Source organism: Ambystoma mexicanum, chromosome 10 (genome assembly GCF_040938575.1).
Source record: "Ambystoma mexicanum isolate Mex_15411 chromosome 10, UKY_AmexF1_1, whole genome shotgun sequence".
Taxonomy (NCBI): Eukaryota; Metazoa; Chordata; class Amphibia; order Caudata; family Ambystomatidae; genus Ambystoma; species Ambystoma mexicanum.
This window is the reverse complement of record NC_090932.1, coordinates 498211546-498239436: the sequence shown is the minus strand read 5'-3', so window position 1 is coordinate 498239436 and position 27891 is coordinate 498211546. Positions and strand designations below refer to the sequence as shown.

General features: G+C 44.8%; 1 long non-coding RNA gene across 1 annotated transcript in view; it reads right to left on the bottom strand.

The window, feature by feature from the left end:
- Positions 1–11889: 11889 nt before the first annotated feature.
- LOC138493190 (uncharacterized) overlaps positions 11890–27891 on the bottom strand; it is a 428451-nt gene continuing 412449 nt past the window's right edge. The window contains exons 2-3 of the long non-coding RNA XR_011276301.1: positions 13668–13712; positions 11890–12089 (exon numbers count right to left, since the gene is read on the bottom strand). This is a non-coding gene — a long non-coding RNA (uncharacterized lncRNA). The remainder of the gene's footprint in view (positions 12090–13667; positions 13713–27891) is intronic.

Genomic DNA, 27891 nt, shown 5'->3' with positions numbered 1-27891 from the left:
ATGGTCAAGCTTCTAGGCCTATGTTTCTCTTCTCTAATGCAGGCCATCCCCCGCTTGTTGCTGTGGTTGGGGGAAGCAATGCAGTTTTGCCTGCTATGCCCACAGCTACTGTTGTATTCACAAATGCATTTGTCATTTTCTTTTCCGCGTTACTATTGTCACTTTAAACAGAACAGCATTATAATGTTTCCTTTCCATCAAACACCTGCCAAGGGTTCACCTTTGTCATATCTATGTTTCTTTATACAAAGCTGATTGTCAGCTATGTAAAGGAAAACATACACAATGCTGGGCCAATTAATATTATTTTTTTTTACTTTTACCTATTGTGCTGTGCATTTATATTGCAGATTGACTGACTGTTTTCCATTTAATTAAAGTTACTAGGTACATTTTGGTAACTGGAAGGACATATATTCTTGGCTTTGTCAGTTACTTTGGACATATATTCTGGTTGTAGATGGGTTGCTAACATCACACATTTCTTCATATGTGTCTTTTTCAGATGGTGTACACAAGCCGAAGTTCACATTATTTTTTATTCAGTACTTTTCTCTGCATTCTTGTTTACATTGTATTACCGCTACATACTTTGTAAAGTGCGTAGGTACTCAGGGAGGTGTATGACTTTCAGTACTCCAGGCCTGGTTAAACTTCAAAAACACCGACCCCCAAATATGTTGGTGCTGTTTGCCTTGTACAGCATTTGTATGACATGGATTTGGTGCAGGTAAAAATCAGGGTGGAACTCGTGAAATCAGAGTCTGTTGCAATGATTTGAGAGACAAATTAATTTTGTCCACACTTGAGCTTATTCATATGGCGATTGAATACCCCGTTGTGCAGATTTGTATGGTTTGTTCTACCAGAGCCATCAAATCTTCTATAGGATGTTTGACACAATACAAAAGGTCCAACTCTTTATTTCTTTGTGGTTTTTGATAAGCTGTGAGGGAACGACAACACAGGGGCAGACTCACACATAGAAAATGTTTTCAGTGTTTAGAATAGAGTTTTAAGTCCTGAATGGTTTCAGGAGGTGAGCATTGGTTCTTCTAGTTTATTGTTTGTTTGAAAATGTTTATTCAAATAGTAAAAATATTCATTAAACACATACATATAAAATATCACAATAAGACAATGCATTGATGCTGTTAAAATACATTAAGGTTCAAATACAGTTAGTAACCATATATTATAACATAATTAAAATATTGACACCAGCCTTCTCTAAAAGCCCCTTCTTAAAAACATTGCATCCTTCAGATACGATAGCAAGGCCCATGCAGTTAGTTTTGTATCTGCCTTTAATAAAAAAGACAGAGCTGGCCTATATTGGCGCACATCAGTGCATCTCAAAACTTGCAGTATAGTCCGCTCTCTAATTATTCCATGCCCAGGGCAAAACAGAATGAAGTGGGCCAGGTCTTCAATGGGGGAACCTCAGACTGGGCAGCATGGATCATCCTGATACCCTGTCCATTTTGCTGTGTTGCTCCTCAAGCACAGACAATCAAACCGCGCTCTAGTGATGAGGCAACTCTGGTGATGCACCCTGGCCCAAAAAAGGTATGGCTGAATATTGGAAATCCCACTTATCCTGGTGAAATCCATCAGCCTAGGAAGCCCGTACTGTATTAGAGTGGATATCCACAAGTTCCCTGGTTACCTACTCCTTTGAAGATCTTACCTCCCTTGCTTGAAGCACCCTAGTGCCTGGAGGCACTACCGCCAGATTTGCCCTAGACTTGTACTCTCTAACACATTTTAACCAATGTATTTTGTGCCACAGGTCCTCACTCAAGGTTGCTTTAATTATAAAGTGGCACAGTGAATACCCCAAATTCTAAGCCATAACAGGTCCAGGGCCACTGCCCATTCATCCCCCAAAAAGGTAATCCCCAATTCTCTGTGCACTGATGCACAGGAAGAAGAACCAGGGAGTCCCAGTATCCTCCTGAGGTAACGATTTTCCTTGGCCTGCATATCACCAGGCTTTTGATACCCCCAGAGAGGTGCTCCATAGAAGGTGGCCGCCTTGACTTGCATGGAGTACACTTTGAGTGTCGATTCTAGGTGTTGACCCTTGCACTTTGTAGAGAAATGGGAGAGACCCCCCAAGTATTGGCACATTTTCAAAGACTGTTTGGTTACATGTGCATTGCTTGTCATAGACTCCGGAAATCTGACACCCAAAAAGTCGCACTCAGTTACCCTATAAATTATATCATCTTTGCAAGTTATAGAGTGCATTTTGATTGACTTTCTGCCCCCACTGCAACTCATGACTGCTAATTTTACAGATTGATTTTAAGACCTAAGCTGGTCATGAAGAAGGCATAAGCATCCACCAGGGCCTGTAGGGCCGCTCTAGCATGAGCATTGTGTCATCGGCATAGGCCAGTACTAGGAATGGCCTGCCCCCCACTCAAAGAAAATCCATAGCAGTGTTCAACAATGCTTGCAACAGCCCATTGGTATATAAGGCAAAGAGTAAGGGAGCCAACACCCACCATTTGCGTACAACCAGTATAATTTCAAACCTATCGGTACACCTCCCTCCTGGTCCAAACCGAACATTGGCTTTAGTGTTTGAGTGGATCTCCCGTAAAACTTCCATAATGTCTGCTTGAAACCCCAAGGACTCAAGCACGGCCCACAACTTGGCACGATCTACCTTGTCGAAGGCCGTGCTTAGGTCCATGAAGGCGAGATAAATCACTTTGCCCTTATAGAAGACAAAACTGGATATTAGCAGGTACAAATTGAGCACCTGCTCCTTAGTGCCCAAACCAGGGAGAAAACCAAATTGTATGTCTGTTAAGATGTCATTCTCGGTGAGCCAACACTTCAAGTGACTCAAAAAGACCCAGCCAAACATTTTAAAAACCTTATCCAACAAGGAGATGGAGCGATAGGAAGAAGGTTTAGTTATGTCTCCTTTTTTGAAGATGGGAAATTTTGTCGCTGTCTTCTACGGTGGTAGATAATGCCCTGAAATTAAACAGGTATTAAAAGCTATAGTCAGAAACGGGACTCATAGGTCAGTCTGGCTCATAAAAAGGTCAGCATGTATGGCATTTGGTCCAGGAGCTCGATTGTGAGACTGTGCCCCAATTGCCTTGGTCACCTCCTCCAGAGAGAAACATAAAGCCAAACCCCCACACTGGTTTTCCTCTCTGGCTCAACCATCATAGTACAAGGTTCCAAAGTAGGAGATCCAATCAGATGCCCCCACATGAGTTCCCGAAGGACCTTGAGTTGCCTTGTCACGAGAACCCCTTGATACAAAATTCCAAAAACCCTTTGCATCATTAACCCTGATGGCCTCCAAAAATCCCTCTCAGGCCAAAACCTCCAGCTCCAATTTCCTTTGCTCAATCGTCCTGTGGTAAGAAGTCCGCACCTGGGCAATGCTGTGTCTATCCACTACATGGCGCTTAGAGCATCCAAAAGTGCCAGTTTTGCCAACCTACATTTTTGGTCAAACCAGCCCCTCTTTCCCTCTTTCCTGCTGTGCTTACTGTTCTAGGGATTATTGAGAAGCCCCCCGTGAGTGCCTCCAATATTCCCACAACGAGACCCATCACTCCCTGTTGGCTATTTGATTCATCCAGAATCCCCATCAACGGGATCTGTTGACTGGCTAATATTTTCTGGTGCAGGCTGGAATCCCAAATTTCCCCCATTTAATTCTTCTTCAGGAAGCCACATCACCCTCAACTCGACATAAAGTGGTGGAAGCACTCAAATCCACATTGATTATACCCTTTAATGTTAAAACCAATGGGATATGATCACTGTTCCCCACCCAGACCACATCGAAGTTCTTAATGTTTTTCATATGTCTAACATGAGGCAAAAATAATCTATAGTGGAAGAACTGAAATGATTGCTAAAAGTGTGTTTGTCAGGGATATCTGGCTTAATGTGCCCATTCACTGAGCACAGGCCCCACTCAATGAGCCAAGTACTAAGCTGAAGGCCCCTGGAACAAACCCTTTCAGATTCAAGTACCATGGACATTTGTTCTTCAGTGGGTTCGTAAATATCCTTAGAGAGGCCACAGCCCATTTTAACATTCAAGTCCCGGCCACAAATAAGCCTTTTCTCAGAGATCATTGGATCATCCATATAAAAATTGAGAAATTCATTTAGTTTACACCAGGCCTCCGCCTCTGACCTATTTGGGCTATTGTAAAAGTTCAATACATCGAACGCCTCTGTGCCCGGAAACTTGAACCTCAAGAGTTGTAGGAAGTCATGCCTAGTCTCTACTACCTCCACCCAATAAGGAAGGGAAGCTTTGACCATCACTACCAGGTCCCATGAGTTCCACTCTCTCCTGTTCTTTTTAGCAGATATGCCACACATAGCATAACCATCCAGTCGGGGCAACTCCGGGTCCCAAGTTTCTTACAGTAGTATGATCTCGTGGAGTTTTAAAAACTCCACGTTCTCAACTAACTGCAGTTTGTTCCTTGAGCCCGCAATGTTCCATGAGACAAGTTTAAGGGCCTTCTCAGCCCCACTAAATTCAGCGCCAGAGCTGTGGCTCAAATGCCCCCCCAATGCTTCCTCCTGGCCAAATCTTACGGTGGTCCCCCTTCCCCTGTTTATTGGTCTCTGGTATGTTTTTCCTGCACATTTTGAGCCCATAGACAGGAAAAACATTCCTAGACAAATATTTCAAACAGGAACGTTAATAAACCTATTTAATTGAAATCAGAAAAGCAGCAAAGAAAACATCAACAGAACACCATGTGCACATTGCAGACAAACTAACTCCTCCCCTAAACAAAGCAGTTCTTATCCCTTTTTCTACAATTAGTCTCTATTAGAGGTGCATGCTTTACAGAACAACATAAGGAGTAACTTGCAGTATCCTTACTATCTTTGAAAACCTCAAAGAAGAAATTATGAATCTGTCAATATATTGGTATTATGATATATAGGAAAAAGTTGTAATATTGCGTGTATCTCTATATATAATTGTTTTTTTTCTTCTTGTGAGATGATGTACACTTAAACTTTCACACTTTCAATTCATTATGGTTACAAACAGAGGAGAATACAAAGATTTTAAAATAGTACAGAATATCCAAAATCAATCTCAGCTACAATTAATACAATTATACTTTAATCCTGGAAGACTTTCTTCCAGCATTACATATAATTTAAACTTAACTTTACCAAAGCTACTACTAAAGGTGTTTAATGGCCATTCATCATTCGATTCCCAAAAGTATCCTTGAATATCTCTATTGGGTAATATGACTGGTTAGAAACATGACTCTGTGGGGTGAGGGGATGAGGACCCCTCATCCCCTCGGGCAGGAGGCCTAACAGGATGTTTTTCAGACCCGGTCCTGCCCCAGAGGTGGGTTGAGGGTATTGGGAGGGCCCCAGTCTCTGGTAGCCCTACATGTACATGTTTACAGGTACATTAAATAACACCTTTTTATCATACCATACATCCATGGTAGCCAGTGGCCTCTCTGCTTTATTTCAGTTTCTTCCACAGAAAGCCTGAAGCCATTTGATCCACAATAGTTAGCTGCAATGACAACTCCAGCTACCCATGTATCCTAATGGTTAACCAAGGACGGTCCAAACCATGCGATAGAGAAATGAGAAAAGGAAATGAAATGTTCTACTTACACCACATCGGCAGCAACAGCATTTTGGCGGAGCCTGGCAGGTAAGCCGAGACTGGCAACCCTGACACCAAGCCACCAGCATGGAGTCCTGGTGGCTCCATGCTGAAAAAGCGGCAGGTCATAGAAGGACATTGTATTCAATTTCTGCTGCACAACGCAGCTTATGGGGAAAAAGTCAGTCAGTAGGTGGCTCACGAGTGCAGCTGCCAATGGAGGGGGACGAAAGGTGTACAGCAAAGATGATGGGAGGGAAGTAGAGGAGTTAGGCTCCACTCAGGAGAATGCTGAGAGAATAAGACACATAAGGCATTGCCTTTAGTCCGTCACCACTAGCCATCAAGATTCTAGATGTTAAGGGTTACTAAACTCTAAGGCTCACCTTATGGTTTAAGGAAATCTGGGCTAGGGGGAGGGAGTACTGTGGAAGAGAGAGAGGGGGTGGAATAACCCTTGCTTGGACCCCATTTACATTCATAATAAAAACCCTTGAAAAGTCTTTGAGGGTTGGTGGGTTTTTTATGCCATCTGTGATGATGACCATATATAGCAAACAAATCAATTGCAAGGTGGTACGTTGCTTCACACCCTACAATTAGCTGTCTCAAGGTCTCCAATTCATTGTGTGTTTTATGCAGTCTTCCAACTTGAGCTTCTTTCAAAATCTTTCTTTGCCCATTACTTTGAAGGAATAGAGTTGGTTCAGGTGGAAACATATGCAAATATATCATCTATACACAACACTTTGGAAAACACATAAGTAATTTCGTAACACATTCCATTTTGCATTGAAAATTTCATATTATTTAAGCATTTTGTACTCATCAATTGTTATGCTTGTCTGAATCCAATCAAAATGACAATTTTCTTTTAAACAGCTGACTGATTTCTAGTTGGCATTTCATTGGTAGTTCCTGTAGCAGGGATGCCATTAATATTCATTAAATACATTTGCGTACAATTATTATAAATCTATGCAAATGTTTTCTCCTGAATATTATTGAAGGATATCCTGAAAACCCATCAGGATTCTGACGGTCGAGTGCTGGAGCTATAGCTTCCATCATACCCTCACATGTATAAAAAAAAAAGGATAAACCTTTCATTGACTGGCTGCACTAAACCAACAGTTATCTTGGGCAGTACTTACATAATAATTCTGTTCTAGAATCTTAATAAATGTACTTATGTTAAGATTACATAGACAGACGATTTACAGAGCCATTTATCTGCAATTGTGTAAGACCCAAATCCAAACCTTACATAAATATATGGAAATGAATCCTTATAGTAAGGCAGGTGTTTTCTCTCCACTCTATTAGAATTGTCCTTAGCTCTATGATTATTTACTAGGAACAAAATTAAAATCAATAATAAAAATACAACCTCCTCATCTCTAAGTGGGTTCTTCAGATCTGTCAATTGTAACCTTACCATTTAATTTGCTAATATGCCTTGAAATCATAAATTCGACCCACCAACCACCTCTGGGATTTGATTTGTTTCTTCAAATGGCCGCTAATCCAGACAAAAAATGTTATTTTGAAAATCAACATTATCCACCTCAAGAACGTCTGGGCAGAAACTATTCAAATATCACACCAGCACAATACAATCTGAAGTAGTTTGACTTACTTTAGAGAACACATTTCCCAAATCCTTTTCAATTTGCATTTGCTCTCTAAGGGTGCAACTAAATAATCACAAGGAATAGAGCTCTCATTGTAACATCAACCTCCAAGCTCGAACATGGAACATCAACACTCTCGGAACACAGACACCATTTAAGCATTTTGGTTCCTAAGGCATCATCAGATGCAATTAATAGACCTCTTGGTTCACATTCTCAGAGGCCTTTAGACACCTGCTTTGAAAAATTGAGTGGAGCCCACACCTCTTGGAGGATTTTCACATTATCATTACTAGGAAGCAGAAATGATTTTTCATTTTTCAAAAAACCTGAGTGATCTATTGAATTCCACAAGATCAAGCTGATATCTGTATTAAGGATGATGCAAGCACCTTGGAATACTCTCTCTTTACAAGCGAGACCGGTTGCATGACATTTCTTCATTTAAGGAGTAGGTTCTAATAAATGCAACTTGAGAAAAGTATTACCAATGGGACATTTCAATCTTTTCATGCTGACCCCTTCAATATTATGACACATAGCAAGTCTATCTGTAACAAATGCCTTTTTCGCAAACCTGCCTTAGCTAAAATGATGTTAAATATATAGCCCTTAAATGATCATTCAAAATCCTGATTTCAGTTCATTTTTCCTTCGCAAATTTCAACTTGTTCAATATCATTTGTTCCCAACAGACAGAGAATAGATATCCATGCAAATAAGGTCAACAACAATGTTTTAAAATCACCTAATTAACACCTTGTAAAAGGTCCATTGAAGGAGACTTTATCAAAATTAAGCCACTTCTTGATTAAACATTGGGTTTGACTTTTCTTTCCATTGCAGCCATGGGACACTGAGAGGAAGATGCGGCTACGGAGACGAGGACTGCTGCAGCCGAAAATAAGGTAAGTGGAGGGAAGTTAGTTTAAAAAAAAAAGGACAGGGTGTGGGGGGCCGATGGCGAAACGGGGAGCATGCCGTCAGGCGGCTTGGAACGTGGGCTTGTACCGGCGGTTCAAGCCTGCATTCCTAGCTACCTGGTTGGCTGGGCCACCTCAGCCGGGTGCTAATGGGAGAATATTAGTGCTCTTTGGTAGATGGCGTGAGCTAAATCAGGATCCTCCACTAGGCACCACCATGGTGCTAAGTAAAACAGAGCTACTAAGCTAGATCAGAGTTCACAATGAACCAGAAGATACATAGAGGAACAGAGCATGACTGAATGAGGTACACCTCTGTGCAAAACAGTATACTGGCAGATGGGTGCCTTGCTGTTGGTACCCCTTCAGTGACTTTTTGGGGAAAAAACAACAGCATTCTGCAGATGTTTCTGGGTCGCGATAGGATTTGTGTATAAAAAGCTTGCATTTTATCTCTGGTCTCATCTCATCATGTGAGAGCCAAATTTGAGTTGTAAAAATAAGAGGGTAGGCATCATTGTTCATATGTTCATGTTATCCGTTTCATTCGGTATAACACATTTGGTAAAAAGTGAGAATTTATGCTGGTTTAAGGACCTTATTTCCTGTACAATTTTTTTTAAAGGTTGTGTCTTCCTTTCTTTTTTCCAGATAGGTAGGGGCTTTCTTATGGATTTCATTTTTTTTCATTCAAGTGCTGACTAAAAAAGCACAACAAAAAAACGCGGGTCATACTGTGTACACTAAGGACCATGGGATGTAGCTATCTATCATGCACATCCTTTCCTGCAGGATGCCTTTGCAAGCTCGTGACCCCACAGCAGCTCTACTGGTCAGGGTGTGCACAGATGCACATACTGGTGACCTCGACAATGACCAAGTAAAGCAACATCCAGGCCACATGAAGGTCCGATGTCTGTTACTGGAGATGAGAAGTCTCTTCCTCAAGATGTCCGAGTCACTGAGGGAGGGTGACCCATAGCCTCTTCTCGCCATACATTGCATGTCTTACAATAAATGCCAACAGATATCAGTGATCCACTGCCCATGAGTGCCATCCGATGTCATTACCGGTGGGCAAACTTGGGCCTGATTGCGTTCCCCCGCTGCCTTCTTTTTTCAATGGATGTTGCAAGTGTTGCGGCAAATCATCTTTGAACATTTGCAGTGTGTGTGATGTCTGTTGCAAGTACTCCTTCCCTCACACATAGAAATGAATTGGCCACTTTTACTTTGAAACCTTTTGCATTAAGACAGGTAGGACATACTGTTATTTTAAACTCAAACTATCACTGCACCGCCTTTCAAGTTTGTAAGCAGGACCCTCACCAACTGTGCCACATTGGCATCACCTGCTAAGGCATTGACCCACTCCATGTTGGTCAGTTTGTGCTCAAATGGGCATTGCAGATGAAAAAACGAATTGAGGGATGCATGTGATGGTTAACCGACTTGGTGGTCTACTGCAAAGATTGTGGCACAGCGCTGAGATTAGAGTACATCTGTATCTGACCATGTCAAAAGAACCCTATCTAGGGCTGTGCTGTGAGTGTTGAAGTAACTTGTGATACCTTCTGCATGACTCATTAAGCCAGTACACCTTGTAATAGTAGAGCTCCACAGAGTTGCCACCATGATCTTCAGGTTGTGCGGTGGCAAGCTATGCCATCCCTGCAGCTGCCAGTGCATTTTTGCTATTTTAGCCCACCTGTAATGTGAGTGGTTCTTCTAGGCCACAGTGACCTTTTCTTTCGCAGGCTCACAGATGCTGCTAAAGTACGAGACTAAGGTGGGGGGGTTGTGTTTTTGCAAATTTGTAAAATAACCAGCAATAACGAGCACTTTTGATCCCTTGTCTTCCTCCGCAAAGACCAAATGCAAATTGCGGGTCCTTAGCTACCTTGCCTCCACCTCCTCCACCTAAATGCAAACTCCCCTGTGGCTTCTGCTCTGAAACCCCTGCATGTACAGCATTGCCTAGTGCCAAACTGCATACATCTGTTGCCACCTTAAATTATTTGGGAACCATCTGTGGTGAGTCAGAATCAGGAGGTAAACACTCTGTCATATTCAGACAGATTATTGTTTCAAATCCTGCTGTCCCTTATATGCAGAGCCGTAGCCAAGAAAAGATGTCTTAATGGTCCGCTTCAGGATGTCCTGCAAAGCAAACTATGTCTGTCGTTCAGAAAACCTACTCTTTTGTGAATTCTGTCCCTTGCCCTTTGAACATAAGAAAAGCTAACCTAAACATACGAAATTTCCTTCTCCAACTAAGGAATGTGAGGGACATCTGACCCCCTCGTGATCTATCCTAGTCACAGGTAGCGCAGGCTCTTTGCCCTTTTCAGAGTTCCATTTGCTAATACAAGTCTATTGTTTCTTTCTCTCCATCATCATATCATAGTGTCTTATTAGCCTCTTCAATGTTCTAATTCTCAGATCCATATTCTAATTCCCAGAAAGTTTGTGTGAGTCTCTGGTTGACTAACCAGCCTAGGTTATTCACCCAGCAATTGCTCAATGACAAGTTTTCTGCCTGGGATATCCAGCCAGGAGACTCATTCAACTCCAGTGTGGACTACCCTGCACGGGGTGATCAGGTTTGTCAGGCCAGCATGTTCTTGGACTTCTTTAATTCTGTCTTGGGATTCAGTTGCTCTCACCCTCTCTTGCTCTTTGGATTCTTTCTTCCCTGCTCTGGGTTTCACTTTGTTTCCCTGCTTTGGGGTGTTGTTGTTCTCGCCTCTGCCAGGGGTCGGTATCTAGTAACCGTTTTAAGGCCTGTTTTCTGGAAACATGTCTTGGGCTATAGCTTCTCTCACACAACCTTGGGGTATACTCTTCCTCACCACAGTTTTGGGTATGTTATCTGGCACCCCTCCTTGGGGCATGGTTTCAGATTGTCCAAACTGGTGTATACCCTTTTTCGCCCTGCCTTAAGGTATGTTGTCTGGCACCCCATCTTGGGGTATATTTTCTGGTAGCCCGTCTTGGGCTGTGGGCGGACTTCTTCTCCCACATCTCCTGGGGCCACCCTGTACCCTGTTCTCCATTGCGGTCCTCTTCTCTGGGGACAGACAGGGAGCTTCGGATCAGCATTGTTGGCTCCTCTGCGGCTTCTCTTATCTCGGCCACAGTCGGCATTGGGGCCTTTCTCTCTCGGTCCCCTCTGTGCTAAGTGGTCCTCCTTCTTTGGCCCACTGTCTGTCGCTCTGGTTGAGACCCTCTGAGTGTCCCGGATTCTTCCTTGATTGTGTTCTCTGCATTCTGCGGGCCTCTCCACTTCCTTGAATGCTACACCAGGTGTTGGTCTTTCTGCTCAAGACATACCTCTCAGGAGGTCTCTCCGCCTCTGATGCTCCGTAGGCAACTCCCTCTCCCCAGCTTGAACCACACCTTTTTGTTCCAGGCCAGCAATGGGCATGCTTGTTCTCTGCGCTTTCACTAAGCCCTGACAGTGTCTGAAAGGGGTCAGAAGGCCAGTCAAACACCCTTGTATGCAATTGTGAGTCAGTGTTCCATTCAATTCCAGTAAACAGAAAGAGGATTCAACTTGGGAACCCTCCCGTCCCCTGCACACTTTCAAATGTTTGGATTAATCCAATACAGTTGTTTAAACTGCGTTATATACATTGTACATACATTTGTTTCTAACACATATGGTCAGACACAGGAGTGTGAGATAAAAAAATATATATCTTTATAGTCAGGCTGTATTATTTTCAGCAAGAATTATAGTTCAGACAAAGATTATTTACAGTGCATGGAAACAGTATCAATAGATAAAGCTCAAATTTGAAGAAAAATGGAGTCCAAATTGATTAGCGACGCGTTTCGAGGAAGTTCTCCTCTTCTTCATAAGGCCACACTTGGACTCTTAAAAAGGAAAGCATAAATTCAGTAAAGAAAATTTTGTAAGCACAATGCATAGACTGTTCATGTCATATTAAATGTATACAGTTAAAAGATAAATGGCATTAATTGTATTTAGAACATTAATCTGTCCCTAAAAAATAGGGAATTGAAACAATGTAGCATGTTCTAATATGCATTGTAATTCATGCAAAATTATAAGATTAACTAGGTTGCCCCTGCTCGAGAGAGGGGCTGAAGGTCTACTGAAGCATCTTTTCCTGCAAAATTAAGTGTTCCATTCAATTCCAATCTAGCCCACAAAGGTCTTATCTTCTAGGGATGAGGAAGGATAACAAATATCCTGATCTTGGGATTACCTTTCCCCTCAGGTGGGTGGGTCACTGCCAAAGACATCCTGCCTGTCATGTCCCCTAGGGGGTGCTAAGCTTAGCGGGCACACCTCCCTAGTCCCAAAAGGGGGTGGCTCCCTTGATTTGTCACACAGATTTTCTGGTAGTGAAAAAAAGGCCACCCAGTGTGCTCTGACAGTCATACAGTGTATGCCCTGCGGAATGTTCCACCTGTCCATGGTGGATTTATTTTCTGTTCCACGTACTGCTGCAGTTCCTCTGCCACTGTTGCCATAACATCATACAATTAATGAATTGCGTTATGACACAAAACAGCATCCAGGACCGTTCCAACATTCATTGACCTTTCCATAAATTGGCAGAATCTTTAACACACAAATAGCTATGACAACACCCATGACTAAAATGGTTAGAAGTGACTAACACGTGTCAAGAGTGTAGGTATGCAAATCATGAATGGGAGGACAAAGGGTGATATCTTCGAACAATGTATTGCCAGTTTAACCGAGGTAAACAGCATAGTTCAGTATGCTATTACTGGCTTACCCCCTTTGAAATCAATGGTTTGATTGTCAGAGAAAACAACACTAAACAAGAGATGAAATGGGCACTACCCACTAGTAAAACAGTATTTTACTTAATTTTAACAAATTGTATTGAAATGTATGTGGTGGTTACCAACGCCCAAATTAGACCAATCAGGAAATCAAACTGTAATAAAAAAAGAAAGAACTGGGGGATCCCTGCCAGTATTGGTAACACTTGTATGGTAATTAGTAAAGCAGGTTCACATATTAGCACATACAATGAGATCTCTTGAATGCTTCATGTTCAGGGCAGCCCCCTTTTATTGATGCAGTTTCTTTAAGAACTTTAAGTGGCAAAATCTATGGCCAATGCATTTCGGACCCAGTGTCCTTAGTCAGAGCAGACTATAAATATCAGAAATTGAGATACTCAAACAGTAAGAAGTGACTAATATGTGTCGAGAGTTTAGGTGTGCAAACCATAGATGGGAGGACAAAAGGTGATATCTTATGAATCCTCACGCTTTGGAAAGGTAAACTAACATGCACATGTCCTAAACTACATAATTCATACCTGTCATCTGCTGAAACTATTTTTAGGATAATCTCGCCTACTAAAAATTCACACGCTTATATTAACACATTTTGTACATCATCATTACATTGTAAGCATAATTCAAAGAAAAGAAAATGTGCTCTACCTTGGCTGATATCAAATCAGTTTCAAAATGGGTGTTGTGGGGAAGCTGAAAAAAGACGAAGGTGACTTTTAGTATTTAGCCCTAGTCAATAGACACTCATACATGTTCCAAATATGCTCAAAAATTGCAAATATTAAAAGGCTCATCAGATCTTCAAGTATAGCCTCTCCCTAAAAACAAAAGTGTTTACACAAGAAACTCTGACCGGCATCAGTTTTAAACTCTTACCGAAACTCGGGGCTATTTGCAGACGTTTGAAGTCATTAGAGCATAATGTTGTTACTATGCATGATGTAATGGCGTGTTTGTCTCCAGCAAAAGTACAGGCTTCTTGGTGCGTCGCCACATCTGGTCTCTCTCTCTCTCTCTCTCTCTCTCTCTCTCTCTCTTTCTCTTTCTCTCTCTCTCTCCTGCCGGCCACACCTCCTGGGTACACTGCAGCACAATTAAGGTCAACGGGCTACATGGCTACTCTTGCCTGATTGGCTCTTCACATGACGTGCCTCCAGGAGGCTGGTCTTTTCGCTGTTCTGCTGTTTCCCATGAGGACTGAGGAAAGACTTGATCAATAGCCGAGACAGCCATTGTTAAAGGTTTTATATGGTTCTCATACACCTTAGCTCCTACATACCCCATAAAGGTGTTTGTGTCCGGCAATGGGGGAGGAATGGTGACTTAGAACCCCCGCTGGGATTTTCCTGTCCCCAAGGGAGATTCACTCCCAGAGGGATCCTGCTTACCCTCACCCAAGTGGGTGTTCATTATAGCGAGTTCACCTAACTAGTCCAAAATGAGGTGGCTCCCACATGTGGAGAGGTGACGGTTTCCTAGGAATATTCACACAACCCTAAACCCTAAAGGTACCCTGGGGACACCCCTTCCATATTCTGAACCTATCCCAAGCTCATGCCTGTAAACCCAGGGGACATCCTCACATGGTGGAGGGATGGGATGCCCTTGAAAAGGATGAAAGTGGCCCTTGAGGCTGCTAGTGCTGTGTAGTAAATCCAGTGGTCTTGTTGGTACCGCCTGTGCAATGGTGGTTTGATGCAAATTGCTGAATGTTCACGCTATGCCATGCTCAACGTAGAAGCCATTTTTATTTTACAAGCAGGGTGAGGCCCTGTGACTCCACCTTTAGGAATAATTGTACGAGAATTGGCACAGGGCATTGTTAGGAATTGCCATCTGGCAAGGGTGCAGAAGTCATGCTTTTTTTAGTTTTGTTAATTAATACAATTATGCTTGTAATTCCATCTCTGAAACGGTGACTTGCTAACCAGGTCCTCCTTTCATGAGCTCCATGCCACAAACCAAGTGTATAGCTCTGTACTGCTAAATCAGTAGCCTGATTTGTAGGGATGCACTCCAGTGACAGAGCAGGTTCACATCACAGGTGTCCTGTTGACAGCTACCTTAATAGCCTGGTCCCTGCATCACAAGGGCTGCATTTAAGATATACACTCTTCTTCACAAAACTACATAGCTATGCAAGTTGCTTTCCTGGTGGTATGTTAAACTCTAAATATAAGCCATACCTGAGTCTGAGGTATGGTGGCTAGCATCTCATAATTCTCCAAGCCACTTCAATGTGATATCAAACACGCCAGCCCTATGAGCCCAGCTCAGCTACTGAAGAGATGTGTATGCCCTCCCTCACCCTCCCTAGTCAGACTGCATATGCTGATCCCAGCATGACTTTATCCCTGCCGGTTGCATCTCTTTGATCCTTTGTGAGGGTGGGGTAACACATTCTCGAGTGAGACAGCCTGTCCTCAGGAAGCTGTCCTGTGAACAGGAGTCAAAGAGAACACTCTTCACAAAAGGACTTAACTCCCACCAGGGTGCTGCATACCAAATGAGCCTTTTGTGCTATTGATTGTTTTCTCTCTTCCCTCTTGTCCCCTCCACTTTCTTTAGTACAGAGCACTTTGCCGTGATTTCAGAAGGCAAAGTTCAATTGTTCTAAGAAAAGAAATTGGACCCCTTAAAGCAGACAAGCTTTTCAACAATCACTTGTCTACTTTTCCGTTCAAAAGAAATCATATCCCACTCCTTTTAATCATTGTTGGACTTCAATAATTGAAGATTTAGTTTGGACCCTTTTGGTAGCACAGTCCTTTTCAAAGTGCTCCATTTTTTAGGTGAAAGCAGGCTCTGCATGGCAGAGGCAAACTCTGCTCCCTAACTATCCTTGGGGCACATTGGGTCACGTGCTCCTGGAGCAAGACCTTCCTGCCTACCAGCCACACTGCTTCCCAGGAACTCATCATGCTGAAGGAACCCTGAAAGTGTATGCCAATGAGCAATGAATACCCTGCGACCGTGAAGTGAGACTCACAGCTCTGCAAAACTAACACTACCAGGATTCCTGTACTTTCGCCATTGAACCACTGCAAGCAATGATTTGAGCATGATCTACCTTGTGTGAACCAACAGCACCCTCCAGAGCTGCCTTCGACACTCGCTGACCTTTGAACTCCATTACCGCATGTTTGAACAATTCACTGCTGTGCCAGTTGAAGGGCAACATTGCCTCAGCTCGAGCAAAGAAGCATTCCTGCACATGCACTGCTCAAGCCGCTGTTGGAACCTCCAGATTCTTCATCACTAAACAAGTTGACAATCGTACCCACCCTGGTGTTTTTTCAACCCAGTAATCTCCACTGTGTGCATCGCTAGAGCATCACTTTGAACCGTAGCAACCTTCAGTTCGACCGCGACTCAACATCTGATTGCTGTCCGGACTAAAGTGACTGCTTCAATCGAGCCAGAATGGCACTGAAAGAACAGCTCCCAGAATCCTGGTTCGCAGTTGTCGAACCACCAAGACACATAAATGGTATTATTGCTGGACCTCCTGGTCTAGTTTTAGGGCCTAGAGTCTGGCTAGGCAACTTTAATCCCTTGTTTTCTACAAGAACATATCCTTTTCAAAGAACATTGTGTTTTGTTTTGCCTTTCCTCCCGTCTCATTACCCAGAGTGCTGCATCTTGCTAATTGTGTTATTTCTACAGGATCAGGGTTTTGTAGTGTTTCTATTTAAGTGTAATTGAAATGCTGTGTTTAATAAAAGCATAAATCTTTTTCAAAGAACCTTGATTGGACATTCCTTTATTTTAGACTGATGTACTTTGGTGTTTTGGTTGCTACTCCAGTGGACCCGAGACCGCACTTTGCTGCAGGAGCAGTACCACCTACACCTGCCTGCACTGCAGGTAAGCCCAAGAGCCACCACCATCTACATGCCCTTTTTCGGGCATTATCCGTGCATTGAGCACATCTGAAGAAAAATGAGAAAAGTGCTTGCACGAGTAGCGCAATAGCTACGCTGGCCACAGGTTCCTGAATGAAAGCAGCTACATGGGGAAAAGCCTCCGTCCCTGCTTGTCGCCATAGAGAACCACAAGGCTTCCATACGCACCAAGATTGCCGCCACCATCATTTTAATGTAATTGTATGCTGCACTGCCTGCCAGCAGCCCGCCCCACCAGCTGATTGGGCGTTCCATGGTTCAAGTAGCCAATCTTGATTTGCCGGAAGGCGAAGCCGGCCCAAAACAAAGGCACAAAGCTAGGGCACAGCCCCTGTCCAAGCCAGTCCCTTGCCGGTCCCTGCCGCCTGCCGGTCCCTGCCGCCTGCCAGGAATGCTGCTCCCTTGCCAATGGACCCTCTACCAAACGACTTTTCCGTTAATAGAGTGCTTTTTAAATATGGACCGTCGGCCAGGACCCCTGCACCTGCTAACCAGTTGTCGTGCAACTTGTAAGTACTTTGACACATGTGGTTCACCACATAGTGACCCTGTTGTTATGATCGCCGCTCCACACGTATACATGCTGAACCTTGTCTGCACTCCTATTACAGCATGTACCATTGCAATATGCACCTCTACCACCGCCACAAAGCTTTATTAAGGCATCTTTTAGGCACGCAAAGTGCAACTGCCACCACTGCAGACCACGAGGTCCCTGGCATACCTTAATGATCACCGGTATTTATCTTAGAGCATATGCTGGTCCACGCCGCATATAAATACGCCTCCTGTGTATCTTGCGTGTATTACTCTGACTACCCTCTACCAAGCTATCTGTGAGCCTTCTGCCAATATTGATTCTACACATTTTGGGAGCCTTCTGCTAAAATCGAATCTGCCTATTTGTGAACCTTTAGCTAACATTGATTCTGCACACTTTGTGAGCCTTCTGCTAAAATCGAATCTGCCTATTTGTGAACCTTTTTTGCTAGAACTGATTCTGCACATTTGTAAGCCTCTTGCTATAGTCGATTCTGCCCTTTTGTGAACCCTAGCTAAAGTTGAATTTGTTTATCTAAGAGCTTCTCGCTATTGCCAAATTTGCCCATTGGTGAGTCTCTAGCTTAAGTTGATTCTGCCCATCCGTGTATACATAGTCTAAACTGATTTTGCCTATCTCAAGCTCTACTATCCAGACCATATTGCAGCCAAAACCACGCTCACCTGGTTCACACTCATCATGTTCCCCTTCTGTATCATGGAACATAATGTACCTTGCAGCGGTAATAGCTACATATCTTTCAGTAACAGCCTTGCCAAACTTGGATGCCCAGAACACTCCCCCATCCCTTGCCCTACACCCTTCCGACCGACCATTTCACCTTTCCCACACAATCACCATCAATACCTTTCCACCATAGACATTGGACGCCCACTTGCCACCCCTGCCAATACTATCTCTGACAGAACCATGTGGCGCCCCAGTCCAAGTGTCCTATGCCTGACTGGGAACACCATTCTGAGTATCCAGCCTAACTGCACCAAAGATAGACCCAAACACCTTACAACCAAGCCCCCAGGCAACACACTCACAGCCAATCCCAACCTCACAACCCGTAACAGTAGACTAGGTACGAGACTTCCCACTACGACTAGTAAGCTTCCTGCCAAACCCCACACTAAGACTAACATTAAGTACATAACTTCCACTAAACCCAAACTACTTCCCCTAAAAGGAGCTCTACTAAATGTCAGATCCCTTGTTGCCCATCCTACAGAAATCGCTGACATCATCCTAACTAACGATCTTGACTTCCTGGCCATAACGGAAACTTGGCTACATGAAGCAGCAGGACCACACCTAACATTAGCTATTCCTGATAAATACTCCATCCTCAGAGCTGAAAGACCTAATGCTTGGGGAGGAGGTTTAGCCATCATTTTTAAATCCTCCTTAGACCTCAGAGCAGTCACCTCCTCTGCACTAAAATCATGTGAACAACTTACAATCAAGCTACAAATCTCTGCCAAGAGCACGATTGCCATTCACTTAGTATACAGACGCCTAGGCCCATCGGGTGCCTTTGAGGGAGACATCACTTCTCTTATAGCCGAGAACTAGAAGCCATCAGCTCTAACTATCATCCTTGGAGATTTTAACCTTGGATACAATGATCCTAATGACTCTCCTGCCCCTTCCCTAGCCTATGCCTTAGCAGAGCATTGTTTCACACAATTCAGTTCTCAACCTACTGATAAGAAGGGTAGGATTATCGACTGGGTTGCGGTTCTCAACTGCAATATCATCTGTAAAGCCCCCCCAACCTCTCGCATGGACTGACCACTACCTTGTTCCCTTAGAGATTAATATCAATATCCAACTCCCAAAAAAATGTCCTATTGCACCAGCCTGCCCAACCAGTTATAAGCGCAACATTACTTCCGATGCACTATTAGCACTGGTCCTGCCCACACTCAACGCACTTCCTGCCACTGCCGACCTTAATCTACTTGTCAAAACCTATAACGATTCCATGGCCAGTGCCATCGATACCATTGCCCCATTGAAATTGCGCAAAGAAAAACCCAGAGCTCATCTGAACTCCTGGTACACCCCCGAACTCAAAACACTGAGAAAAAAGAAAGCCACGCTCGAAACACTATGGAAAACAGCACCATCTGCTGAAAACAAATCTAATATGACAAATATCTCCTCCCTTTATAAAAAAGAGATAATTTGCACCAAGAAAGACGCCTATAACATTAGGATTAATCAGGCAGGCTCCTGCACCAAAGAACTTTTCATTATACTTAAGGAATTAGAAAACCCTAACCCACCCACAGATACCTGTACAAAAGATAAAACCTGGTGCACCAGCATCCAGAACGCCCTTGGCAACAAAATCGCTGGGCTCCAAACCAAAATATAAGACAAACGACAACAACTCACCAGTAGCAAGCCCACTAACCCCAGTAAATCGCTATTCACTGACTCTGACCTAGGCTTCACATTCAAAAAGGTAACGATACCGGAAGTACAAAAAATTATAGCTTCTTTAAAACCCACTAAATGCAAAGGGGACAGCTGCTCTGCCCAGCTTATAAAAGACGCAGCCAGAGATATATCCCCTTTCATCACTAAACTTATAAACTTGTCTTTCTCCCCTAACTTTGTCCCCAGCAACTTGAAACAATCTTGGGTTGTCCCTCTTCTAAAAAAACAAACTTTAGACCCTGCCATACCCACTAATTAAAGACCTATCACCACGGTCCCATTCCTGCTAAAAATTCTTGACAGAGTTGCCTGCCTGCAAATTCAGGATTACCTAGAGACAAACCAACTGTTAGGAATATTTCAATCTATCTTTAGACCTCAACATGGAACAGAAACTGCCCTTGTTGACCTTAAAAGCCAGATTGAGGAAATTAAAGACAAAGGCAATACCGCCATCCTACTCCTTTTAGATCTCTCAGCGGCTTTCGACTTGGTCGATCACAAAATCCTCTGCAACCACCTATCCTCCGCAGCTCATTTCTCCTCGTCTGATGTCATGTCGATACAATCCTTTTTGGCTAACAGAACCATGAGGGTTTTCTCACCAGTAGCCGCATCAGACCCCATCCCTATCACCTCTGGGGCCCCACAAGGCTCTTGCGTTTCACCCACTTTGTACAATATATTTACAAAGCCACTCTTTGACAAACTGGACCATCTGGGTGTCACCTACACAAATTACGCAGATGACACCCAGATACTCCTTACCCTCTCTGGTAACAATAATGCCGACCTCACCCGGATCAACAAAATGTTCTCCATCTTTCATGCATGGATGGCCACACATGGCTTATGCCTTAATGATGAGAAAACTGAGCTTCTCCTTGTCGGTACACCTTATAACTTGCTGAAACTTAGCTCCAACAATAACAGCTTCATCATCGATGGTAACATCATCCCCATTGTCAAAAACGTGAAAACCCTTGGTTTCTACCTTGACGCCAACACTAACCTTTCCAAACAAATTAACATGACTGCCTCTGCCACTGCCTACACGGGTAAGCTGATCAGGGCATGCAGACCATTCCTGTCCACTAATAGCTGCCTTACTTTGGCCAATGCTCTTATACAATCCAAACTGGACTACTGTAACAGTCTCTATCTAGGCGCAAACCAATCCATAATCAATAAACTTCAGGTGCTCCAAAATAACACGCTGCGAGCAGCCCTAAACATATCCAGGCGCGAGCATATCTCCACCACCAGAAAATCATGCAAATGGCTTTCTATGCAACAAAAAATTGACTTAAAGACCATCTGTCCCACATACAAAGCTTTAAATCACCTAGCCCCACCCTATCTCACCAACAAATTCCCCCTGAAATCCACTACCAGAATCACTAGATCCACTAACACATTATGCCTAACAGTGCCCAAATTCTCCCTAAAAAGAGCTGGAGGATCCAGTTTCACGGTCCTTGCCTCCAAACTCTGGAACACCCTACCATTTAACATCAAATCCATCAAATCATTTCAATCCTTTAGAAAACAGGTTATTAGTTGATTACTGGATAAAAACTAGCATGCCTGACGACACAGCCTTTTCTTTAATGATGCTACTTACCTGTATACTGTAGAACGTATATCTGTAATCTGTAAATTTTATACAATGTACTATGTAAACTGCATGTAATGGACTATGTAACTGTATATAATATACTTGTAACCATGTCCCAAAGCGCCCTTTTACCTCTGGGTCTAGAGCGCTATATAAGTAAATAAAACAAACAAAACAAACAAACTGCGTCACATTCACACTCCTCTTGAGAGTATTGCCTTCCCTCAGTCCACTTTATCACAAAAAGCGAAGGAGGTATGTCTCTTGCCTGTGCCTGTTTTACCTTTTTGATTGGGTTCACGTTTGGTTTGTGGAAATGTGAGGGCTGAGTAGGTCTTGTACTCCTGCAGGGAGGAAGTCAATGTGTCACAGCTATCACAACAGATGCCCAGCAGAGGCACTCTTCCCTCTCCCCCCATTTTAGAGATTGAGAAAGAGTAGCTGGAGGAAAAGGTTATTTTTCAGTAGTTGACCATAATTCTCAAAACTCTGCAGAGGGACATGCAAAAGAGCATCATTTCCGAAGGCCTTGCTCTGCATTGTGAAATGCTGGACATTCGGGTACACTGCTGTGTGTGGTGCTAACAAATGTGGATGATGTTAACTAACGCGCAGAAAATAGGTTGCGAGCGCACATTTATTTGTATTCAAACAAGCTTTTAACTGAGATAAAGAAGCTGAAACCGGAAGCAAGCCATTGTTTTTTTTTCTAACAGGATCTGTACGCCAAACTTGCCTTCTGGCGGCTGCTCTGCCATCTTCTAAACTCTAATAGACTAGAGCAGTGGTCTTCAAACTTTTTTGGCCTGGGCCCCCCCTGAGCAAAGTTTGGGCAGGCCGGGCCCCCCCAAAAGTGCCAGATGGACAGTATGTAGAAATCGCTATGAACTTTTGTGCGCCGTCACCACACCCTATTCCCAGTACAGACCCTGGGCTCTCCCCACCCTACTCCCACCACTATCCCAGTGCTGCCGCCCATCCTGTTCCCACCACAGTTCCATAACACAAGCATACACACACCCATACACATTTAAATAAAAAATAAATCGTCATAAACATACTTTCTGAAGGGGCCTGCGCATGGTTGCTAAAATGCCCCTCTCCAGGTTTCTCTGCCCGTATGTGCGAGGAGGCGCAGGAGCACCCCCTCACACATACATACATGCAGTGCCCCAGCCAGCATTTCCAATGAGCTATGCAAGGCTGGCAAAGCAAAAAACCGCCAGCGTTGCATGACTCAGTGATCATGTGCGGCTGGGGAAATGAACTGTCAATGGCAAATTGTTTCCCTTTGACAGTTCAGTCAGCCCAGGAGCACTCCCTCAGATGGGAAACGCAGCTGAGGGAGTGCTCAATGTTTCACTGGGCTGGCTCCTCAGCTCCTCCATAATGGGTGAGCTGGCCAGTGGGTGGACGCCCCCTCACCCATTATGGATGAGCCGGCAGGCTTGGACTGGCCTATAGGGCAATAGGGCGATTACCATACCAAAAATGAAAAATGCTAGTGTAGGCCAGTCAAAATGGGCCACTTTTTTGGCCAATGTGGGCCAGTTTGAGGAGTTACTTCACTATGCAGCTAGTAGTTTTGACCATTGTTGCTGAATAAATATTCTTTAAATATTACAATTTGTTTACATTTGAACAAAAAACAACCCCTTGGGTACTATTCAAACAGTCTGTGACTAAAGGACTGGATATTAATTTGCAACTGCTGGCCATTTTTTCATTGGTGCCTAAGACCGTTTGACTATGTGAGCTGCCCCTTCCCATTTCCTCCAATCTAAAAAAAAAGTTTTTTTTTTTTTTTAACATTTCATGCTGGGCACTGGCACCCCATGGGATGTTTGAAGACCTCTGGACAAGAACGAGATTTCGGGGTTGGCAGGGTCACTGTTTCAGCGTCGTTCCGCCAGAATAAATCTTTTCAGACATTGCCTTTCCCACCTATCCGCCTGCGTTGTTTATGAATAAATAATCTGCTTTTCAGATGATACATCACGCCGTTCTCAGCGAGCTGACACTTTAAGTGGGCTTGTTGCACTCCTTTATCCATCTGTGACTGATGCTTGTCCGTGTTCACACGCACGATCTGCCTCTCTCTCTAATTCCTTTACTGGCTTTCAAATGGCTATCTTGTGTATGTGTCCCTCCATTTCAAAAAGTCATTGTTTTTTTTATGAATAGTCTTTTCTCATTTTCCTTCATCTATTCCTCCCTCCATGCTAGCTCCCGCGTACTTTTCTGTCTATCCACCCTTAACAAAACCAAAGCAGCCCTTCTCCCTCTTTTACCCACACGTGCCACCATGTTGTACCCTTTCCTCTCCCCCAACACTCTCAATGTATTTTCCTTTTGAGTTCCTCCTTTTCATTCTATTTCCCCTTTCTCGGTATGCGTATGTCCTTCCTTTATTTTGTGAATTTCGTATATTTCCTTGATTACTCTTTTCAGTTTTCCTTCTCGCTTAGTCTCCTATTGTGTGTTCTGTTTAAGTTCGGTCTTTTCCCAGTCTTTCCTTTAGAGCAGATATAAGAATCCGTCTAAAAACCTACATTTTCGCATGATCTTTGAAATCATGGTCTGTGGCGCTTACACTAGTGTATCATGTATGGGATAAAGTACCCTTTACCGTTGCCTCGGTGGCTTGTAATATTCTTTTGTGTATAGCACGGGATATACACATGACCACACAGTCATCCCTTTTAATAACTTGCCTCTTTCTTAATCTAAAGTAAGAGATCTTCCAATTGCTGATCGATATAATCAATGTGGAATCTATTTGGACGTAAACATATGCAGAAACAAACGTGTTGTAGAAAAATATTTTACGCCATTTTATTTAATGCACTGAAAACATGTTTACATGTGCTTTATAATGGGTCATAACATGCAAATTGTTGCTCTCATGTAATCTCAAGCAGTGCACAACATAAACATATTAACATAAACTGCTCCCTGTCAATCAATGGCTATAAAGTGTCACAAGGAACACGTTACTTACCTGTAACTGTTGTTCTCCAGCATGGGTCTGGCATGGATTCACATGCTCATGAATATTCCCCGTCGTCAGGCCGGGAATCCTCGGTAAAGAAAAAATCAGTATCAGTTTCGTTTCTGATCTGTCTTTCTCAGTAGTAACCAATCACTGGTCTCTGGGTCATACTGCCCCCAGCCAATGACTGCCCTCTCCCTAAGCCCCACCTCTGACAGCCATCCTCAGATTTGGTAGCACGTAAAGTGGCAGTATGACCAAGTGAAGAGCCGCAGAGGGGTAGGAGGGAGGGTTCGCATGTGAATCATGCCAGACCCATGCTGGAGAACAACAGTTACAGGTAAGTAACTTGTTCCTTCTCCAGCATGGGGTCTGGCATGGATTCACATGCTCATGAATATAAGAATACATAGCAGTACACACATGCACAACCACAGGAGGTGGCAAAGGCTCAACATTAAGCATTACATAAAAACTGAACATTAAGCTATCCTTACCTCCTCACCAGGCTCACCTTACGCGAACAGGTTGCGCAGCACTGCTTGGCCGACCCTGGACTCCTCCCTGGAATCCCGGTCGACGCAGTAGAATCTCGTGAAGGTGTGCGTCGACCTCCACGTAGCAGCCCTGCAGATGTCCAGCAGGGGCACACCAGACTTGAACGCAATGGAGCAGCGATAGCTCTGGTCGAATGGGCTTTCGGATGGCCAGGCAACGATCGGTTTGCCAACCGATGACAGTGCATGATACAGCCGGAGAGCCATCTGGAAATGGAAGCCTTCGGGAGAGCCTTCCCTTGGTTCATAGGTCCAAAGTTCACAAACAGCGGTGATGTCCTCCGAAAACTCTTTGTTCGGTCCACGTCAAACTTCAGCGCTCTAGCTACATCCAGGGAATGCAAAGTCCTCTCAGCCGGCAAGGAAGGTGACGGGAAAAAGACTGGTAACACCAAGGGCTCTGAGACTATTTGCTTTGCAATAAACCCTAGCTTTGGGAATACAACCTCGTGTCTGGTGTATCTATCGTGTGTGGTGACTTGCCTTGTTTCCATAGACGTGAGGGACCCCTAGGGGCCCCTTTCAGACCCATGAGCCTGGTCAGCACCACATTGAGCTCCCACGCGGGGCTGGTGCCTTCACCGGCAGGAATGATCGAAACAGTCCTTTCATAAATTCCTTAACCAGGTGATGAGACCACAGGGATGACCGCCCTGTAGTCCTGGTGTATCGGGAAATCTCTGCCAGGTGTATCTTGATTGAAGCGTGAGACATTCCAGCTTTGGCTAGCGACAGTAGGTACGGCAACACTTGAGGGGCCGTTATCCGCAGAGGGTTAATCTTCTGTGCCCGGCACCAGATAGAGAACCTCTTCCACTTATGTCCGTAGCACTTGAGAGTTGAGGATGCCCTGGCCTTCGCAAGAACCTCTCTGCAGTCGGCCGGGATATCGTACCCTCCAAACTCTAGTGCTGCAGGAGCCAGGTCTGCAAGTTCAACGACTCTGGGTCGTGATGAAGAATGGCGCCTCCTTCTCTGGAGAGAAGATCTGCCTCCGTCGACAGCTTGACTGGTGGGGATGCTGACAAGTCCAGAAGGTCCGGGAACCAGATCTGTCTCAGCCACGCCGGTGCGACGAGGATCATTCTGCACCGGGATTGGAGTTTGTCGCCGTCGCGAGCAGGTCGATCTGGGGTTTGCCCCATCGCTGAAAGAGTCAGTCCACTTGGTCCTGGCGTAGTTCCCACTCGTGGCACGAGCGCAACTCTCTGCTGAGTGAGTCGGCGATGGTGTTTTTTTATCCCTGCCAGATGAAACGGCACCAGAAACATCCCTTAAGCAACGGCCCAATGCAACAGATCCTGGGCTTCCTTGGATAGGGCTGGGGACCAGGTTCCACCCTGCTTCCGAATGTAAAACATTGTGGAGGTGTTGTCAGTGAAGATCCTCACTACCTTGCCTTTGAGGGACGGGAGAAAGGACCTGAGGGCCCAGAACACTGCCCGGAGCTCCAGGATGTTGATGTAGAGTGGCTTATCCTCCGGGAGCCAAAGGCCTCTCGCGTGGAGATCTCCTGTGTGCGCTCCCCACCCCTCCAGGGAGGCATCCTTTGTCACCGTCACCTGGTGGGTGGGGGTCTGAAAATCTGTTCCTGCCACCAGATGAATGTGGGTGCCCCACCACGGGATCGCTCGATGGAAGGTCTTGTTGAGAGGGATCCTGTCTTCGAAGCTGCCGTTGCTTGTATCCAGCAGACGTCGAGGAACTCCTGTAGAGGGCGCATCCGAAGCCTGCACAGGCGCACAAGATATATGCAAGAGGACATCATCCCGAGGAGGGACTTGATGGACCTCACCTTGGCCACGTCCGTGGCCAGCAGACGCTGCACCTTGCCTAGGATGGCCTTTGTCCTTTCCTCCGACGGTGAGGCCAGACGCCCCACTGTGTCGAGCGTGGCTCCCAGAAACAGTGCGACTTGTGAGGGGACCGGGTGGGACTTGGGTAAGTTGATGGAGAACCCCAGGTCCGTGAGTAGCTGGACGGTCTTTGCTGTGTTTTCCACGGCGAGCTCCCTTGTACTTGCACGGATGAGCCATTCGTCCAGGTAGGGGTAGACATGGATCCCCTGTGGGCGCAGCTGCGCCGCCACTGGAGCGAGGCACTTGGTGAAAACCCTGGGTGCCGATTTCAGTCCGAACGGGAGGGCCTTGAACTGGTAGTGCAGCCCTTGGACCACGAACCTGAGGAACTTTCAGTGTCCTTTTAAAATGGGGATATAAAAGTATGCATCCTCCAAATCCAACGATGACAGGAAATCGCCCTCCTCCAGCTGTCCCAGCACGTGCTGGATAGTGACCATCCAGAATTTCTGTGCCTTGATGTACTTGTTCAGTCGTCGCAGGTCCAGGATGGGTCGCCATCCTCCTGTCTTCTTTCTCACGAGGAAGTACCTTGAGTTTACTCCGGAGCCCCGGAGCCTCTTCGGGATGAGCTCGATGGCACCTTTTTTGAGCATCGCCCTTACCTCCAATAGCAGTTGAGGGACGTGATTTTCCTTCCTGACCACTGGTGGGATGCGGGGGCACTTTTTTAGGAATTCCAGGGCATGCCCCTGGACCAGGGTGTCCAGCACCCAACGGTCAGTGGAGATGGACTCCCACATGCTGACGAACTTCGCCAGCCGGCCTCCCACCGTGGTGCTTCGGTGGGGGCCCCGACACCACGGTCGGTTCAATCTTGCTTGGAGGACGCCTTGCTGCCTTGGCCTCCCTGGCGACGAGGGCGGGGTCCACCCGACTTGCCTCGTCCTCTATAGGCTTCCTGCGATGAGGAGCGGGCTGCTTGGCGGTACGTAGAGGAGCCACC